Source organism: Monodelphis domestica, chromosome 1 (assembly GCF_027887165.1).
Source record: "Monodelphis domestica isolate mMonDom1 chromosome 1, mMonDom1.pri, whole genome shotgun sequence".
Taxonomy (NCBI): domain Eukaryota; kingdom Metazoa; phylum Chordata; class Mammalia; order Didelphimorphia; family Didelphidae; genus Monodelphis; species Monodelphis domestica.
This window is the reverse complement of record NC_077227.1, coordinates 619,632,503-619,638,502: the sequence shown is the minus strand read 5'-3', so window position 1 is coordinate 619,638,502 and position 6,000 is coordinate 619,632,503.

Genomic DNA, 6,000 nt, shown 5'->3' with positions numbered 1-6,000 from the left:
GTTCCTTTGCTTTCCAGAATATCGTATTCCATGCCTTTTGGTCCTGCAGTGTAGATGCAGCCAGATCCTGTGTTAACCTCACCATGTTTCCATGGTATCTGAATGGCTTCTTCTTGGCAGCTTGTAATATCTTTTCTTTGATCTGATAGTTTTTGAATTTGGCTATAACATTTCTTGGTGTTGTCAGTTGGGGATTAAATACAGGGGGTGATCTGTGGATTCTTTCAATCTCTACTTTCCCCTCTTGTTCTAGGATCTCGGGACAATTTTCCTGGATAATTTCCTCTAGTATTATGTCCAGGCTTTTTCTTTTGTCATGGTCTTCTGGCTGTCCAATGATTCTTAAATTGTCTCTTCTTGAATGATTTTCTAAATCGTCTGTTTTGTGAATGAGATGCTTCACATTTTCCTCAATTTTTTCTTTCTTTTTGTTTTGTTTTATAGTGTCCTGCTGCCTTGTGAGGTCACTTAATTCCAGTTGTTGTATTCTGGTTCCTAAAGATTGGATTTCATCTCTGCCTTTTTGGTCATCCTTTTTCTTCTGGTCTGATTTTCTTTGAAGATTGTCTTTCATCCTCTTTACCTCGTCTTTCATCTCCTTTGCCTCATCTTTCATCTCCTTTGCCTCATTTTTCAGCTGGTTGACTTTGGCTTTTAAGACACTATTTTCTCTTTTTAGTTCAAGTGCCTCTGTTTCCAGATAACTTATCTTAACTTTTAAGTTCTTTTCCCAATTGTCTTCAGCCTCTCTTAGTTGTGTTTTGAGTTCTTCCACAGCCTATATCCAATTCGCTGGGGTTTCTGATTTATCATTTGCTGATCTCTCCCCCCTCTGTTCCATTTGCTGAGTAGAAGCTGTCTATTGTAGTTTCTTTCTTCTTTTTCTGTTGTTTGCTCAAATTCACCCCTTCTTTACTCCCCATATTTGTCTGTCCTCTTGTTCCTCTCATTTTTTTGTTTTTGGGGCAGCTTTTATCAGTCTCCCTTCTTGGAGCATTAACAGAAGATCTCTTGGTGTAGTCTCTGGGGGAGGCTTGTTGGGGGTTTGAGCTTCCCTGTCCTCTGGAGGCTTTTGATTGGCTTAAAGTCCAGCAGTCAATGAGGATGGGTGGGGAGCCAGGGCTTCCCTGAGTTCTGGAGACTTTTGATGGGATTAAGTTCAGCTTAGTTGGGCTGGGTTTGCTCTGCGTCCTAAACTTCCTGGATGGCTGGAGCAAATATGGAGGATCTCCAAAGCTCTGGCCAGGCTGCCAGGTCTATGCTCCTTCTAGGCTGCCATCTTGAGTCCACCTCTAGGTTTCTGTTCTTTCAGAAGATCCTGCTAGCTAAGGGGGGAGGGGTTATGGCCTCCCTGGGCTCTGAGGGCTCCTGATGGGATTAGGTTCAGCTGGTGTGGGCCGAGTGATCCTGAACCAAAAAACCTCCTCCTCCACAATCTGTGTTGAATGCCCAGAGACTGGCCCAGGTTGCTTTCAAGGTAAGCCCTTTGGAGTAACCCCTTTGCTGGCCCTGAGGTTTCTGTCCTTTCAGAAGCTCTGAGGGCTCCTGATGGGATTGGGTTCAGCTGGTGCCCTAAAGCTGGAACCTCCCTTGAGACTCAGATGGAAGAACCCAGCCAGGGGGCTATAGGCTTCCCCCTTCTCTCTATGTTTCCCTGCTGTCTGTGTTGGGCTCCCCAGAGACTGGCTCACATTGCTTTCAATGTGAGTCCTTCACAATATCCAGCCCTGAGGCCCTTTTGCTGGCCCTGAGGTTCCCGCTGCTGCCATGGGCTCAGCACTCTGGGTTGGGGGGGATGGGTCCTGCGACCTTCCTTTTGCCTACCCCTTAGATCTGAGTGATCTAGGGTTCTGGCTTTTGGGGGGCCGTAACTTTTGATCCAGGTCCAGGAGGAGGGTTCCCCAAGTCTGTCCTGCTATTCAGTATGAATTTTGGTGTCCTGGGAGCATTCAGTTTGTGATTGATAAGGAAGGGTTTTCAGAGGTCTGAACTTTTGCTGCCTCTAAGCCGCCATCTTGACCAGAAGTCCCCTAATTTGCCTGACCTTTTAATGATTAATTTCTCCTTTATAGGTATTTAGCAACTTTTGTATTAGATCTAAAAATAGACCTAGCTTAAGGTTCTAGTTTTACTACTATAAGTATGAGTTAGGGACTTTTCATTGTTCAATCAGAAGTTTGCAACTTTATCTTCCCCTTAAGCACTGTCTGAGTAGGGTGGAGTAATTTTAAAAGTTCTCAATACATTCCTGATCAAGTACCTTGTAAACCTCAAAATTTCTCAGACTTATGAATCTTAGGGGTTTCCCCCATTGGGGAATCTTCTACTTAAAAAAATTCCCTAACAGATGGTGAGAACTCTACTTGAGTGTGGGGACTCCTAGCTATGGGAGTGTCCCTGCTCCACCCTACTTAAGACTGCTTTAGGACAGAAAACTGTTTGCTAAACAATGAAAGTACTTTGATCCATGCTTATGGAAGGGACAGGAAGTTCTTTGAGTCATGACTGTTTTAGAATTGATACAATGGGATACTAAGTACCTATAAAGGTGGGGCAACTTGTAAACTACTTAGACCTAAAAGGTGAAAACTTACTCAGAGGTTTTCTCTTAATGAAATTAGTCAATGGAGCAGCATTTTTTTCTCTCTTACTAAAGAGATTAATCTACTCAGCTGTGAATTCAAAATGGGCTATCTTTTGGAAAACATCTACAGTGATTGGTAGATGTAGGGACTTAGGGGAGGTGACATGGGAGAAAAACCCCTATATAAGAAAAAGCAGAATCTCTTGATAGAGATATTCTTTTGGAGAAATCCTTTTGGAGGATCTCTGATGGGGATCAGTTGGGAAGAATCTCTTGAGAAAGGCTCTGGAGAAGGGAAGCTCTTGGAGGACAATCTCTAAGGAGGTCTCCCTGGAGCTCCTCTAAGGGGACTCTGTCCATCTGGAGGCTCTGGAGAGAGGCCCATTGGAACAGTCTCTGGCTGGAAGGCTCTCTGGTGAAGTTAGCTGAGATGCTGCTGGCCTGGTGTCATTAGAAATCCTTGGTTAGTCAGACTTTGTGGTGAGTGTTAAAAAACTGACTGATTTCTCTTTTAAGACTCAGGTCTAGGCCATATTGGCTTGAGGTCCTTCATACTTATTCCTTTCTTACTCTCTCTCTCTTTCTATGATTACTCATTGTATTGTTAATTAAAATCTCTATAAAACCCAATTGACTTGGGTATTTGAATAATTGGGAATATTTCCCTGGTGACCACCTTATATTTGATTCAAAAACCCAAGACACTGTAGTGAAACATATTTCTGCGGTCAAATTTACTCACCCTCTCTTATATCTATCACAATTTATATCTACCACTATTTTAATCACTACAGTTTAAGACCTCAACTATTTTAAATCTCACAACCTCCATTGTTAAAAATGGGGAATAGCCCAATCAAATCTTCTAAAGTACAGTCTGAGCAGTTTTTAAGATTCACAGTTGGGTAATGTATCTGTGTGCCAAGAAAATGGCTATAAAAATAAAACCAGGCTGGAACAGCTATCCGATGCAAAGCATTCCCATGGCCATAAAGATACAGCTGTCTTCTGCTTGTTATTTTTTTGACTGATCATTCACCACCTGTCAGGAACCTCTGGAGTTGTGAGTGAGGCTGGACCTTGCACATGGCACTTCCTCACCAGTATTTGTTTTTTTGTCAACCCCCACACTTCCCCTTCCCTCCAGTTGTCCCCCTCTTTTCTTGTCTTATTCCCTTCTACTCCTCTGTGGAATAAGATAGAATTCTATACCCTATTGAGTATGGTAAGATAGAATTCTATACTCCAGTGAGTCTACTTGTTTTACCCTCTCTGAGTCAGTTACAATGAGAATAAAGTTTAAGCATTGTCTGTCACTACCCTTATCTTCTCTTTATAATGATTTTTCATGCCTCTTTGTTATATAACTTACTCTGTTCTATCTCTCCCTTCTCTTTTTTCTCAGTGAAACCCTCTCTTTCAGTCTTTGATTGATTTTTTACATATCATTTATATGCATACATATATTATACATTTATATTCCATATCATCCTATTTATATAGATATATATCATATCATTATAATCAGCTTACTTCTCCACCCTCTTTCTGAATAAATTCCTTCTGTCTTCTCTACTACTAAGGGTAATTTTTGAGAATTGCAGAAATCCTTTTCCATGTAGACATAAAAACATTTTGACTTTAATGAGTCCCTTAAATTTTCTCTTTCTTATCTACCTTTTTAGGCTTCTCTTGCCTCTCATGTATGGATTTCAGATTGTTTGTTTAGGTCTGGCTTATTCCTCAGGAATGCTTGGAAATCTTTTATCTTACTGAATGTCCATTTTTTCCCCTGAAAGAATATACTCAGTTTTGCTGGATAAATGACTCTGGTTGTAAACTCAAATATTTTGTCTTCCTGAATATCATATTTCATGCCTTTCAAACTTTTAATGTAGAAGCTGCTAGGTCCTGTGTGATCCTGATTATAGCTCCATGATATTTGAATGGTTTCTTTCTGCCAATTTGAGTTATTTTCCCCTTGCCTTGGTGGCTCTTGAATTTAGCTATTACATTCTTGGACATTGTCATTTGAGGATTTCTTTCTGGAGGTGATCTGTGAATTCTTTCAATTTTAATTTTATTTCCTTACTTGAGGATCTTTGGGCAGTTATCTTTGATAATTTCTTGTAATATGATGCCCAAGATTTTTCCTAATCATGGCTTTCAGGTAGTCCAAGAATTGTCAAATTTTCTTTCGTAGATCTATTTTCTAGGTCAGTTATTTTTTTAATAAGACATTTCATGTTTTCTTCTGTTTTTTCATTCCTCAGATTTTGCATTATTGTTTCTTGATTTCTCATGAAATCATTAGTTTCTAGATGGTCAATTCTGATTTTTAAGACCTGATTTTCCTCTGTCAGTTTTTGATTTTCCTTTTTCAATTGGCCCATTTGTTCTCGCATAACTTTCATTTCTCTTCCCCACTTTTCCTCTGCCTCTCTTAATTTGTTTTTGAAGTACTTTTTGAGCTCTTCTAGACTGTGTCCAATCCATATTTTTCTTTTGGGTATTTACTTTGCTTTCACTGTTCCCTTCTGTGGCTGTACTTTGCACCTAAAATTCATTAGAATTATGTGCCTTTTTTTGTTTGCTCATTTTCCTTGTCTAATTGTACGTAGGTTCTGTTTTCTGTGGAGTTGGGACTACCCTCTTAAACTTCAGTTCTTCCTTGATGTTGTAACAGTTAAAAGAGTGGTTTGACATAAACTGTTACAGATAAAAGAGTGTTTGCCTTAAACTGTGACCGCGGAAATATGGTTTCAAGATATTATCTTGAGTTAAATCAAATATAAAGTGGTCCCCAGGGGAAAAATTCCCAAATATGAAATATACCCAAGTCAGCTGGGTTTTTATGGATATTTTAATTAATACAAATAAAGGAATTAATGAAAGGGAGAGAGAGAGTAAGAGGAAATAATGAGAAAAGGGGTAAGCCAGCCTAGGCCAGCCTAGGCCAAAGCCTTAAGAGAGATCAGTCAATCTTTAATCCACTCACCACAAGATTTGTCCCAAGCAAGATTCTAGTGTTCAGAGAGACCTACCAGTTCAGCTCCTGAGCTCCATTTCAGCTTCCAAGGCTGAATTATCTTCAGAGAGAGTTCTCTCAGAGAGAGTTTCCTTCTTTCAGCTTCTGACCTCCTTTTAAAGAGAATTTTCTCCTATGTCACCTGTGAGATTTAAAATGGTTGAGGTCTTAAACTGTAGTGATTAAAATAGTGGTAGATATAAATTGTGATAGATATAAGAGAGGGTGAGTAAATTTGACCGCAGAAATATGTTTCACTACAGTGTCTTGGGTTTTAAAATCAAATATAAGGTGGTGGCCAGGGAAATATTCCCAATTATTCAAATACCCAAGTCAATTGGGTTTTATAGAGATTTTAATTAACAATACAATGAGTAATCAAAGAAAG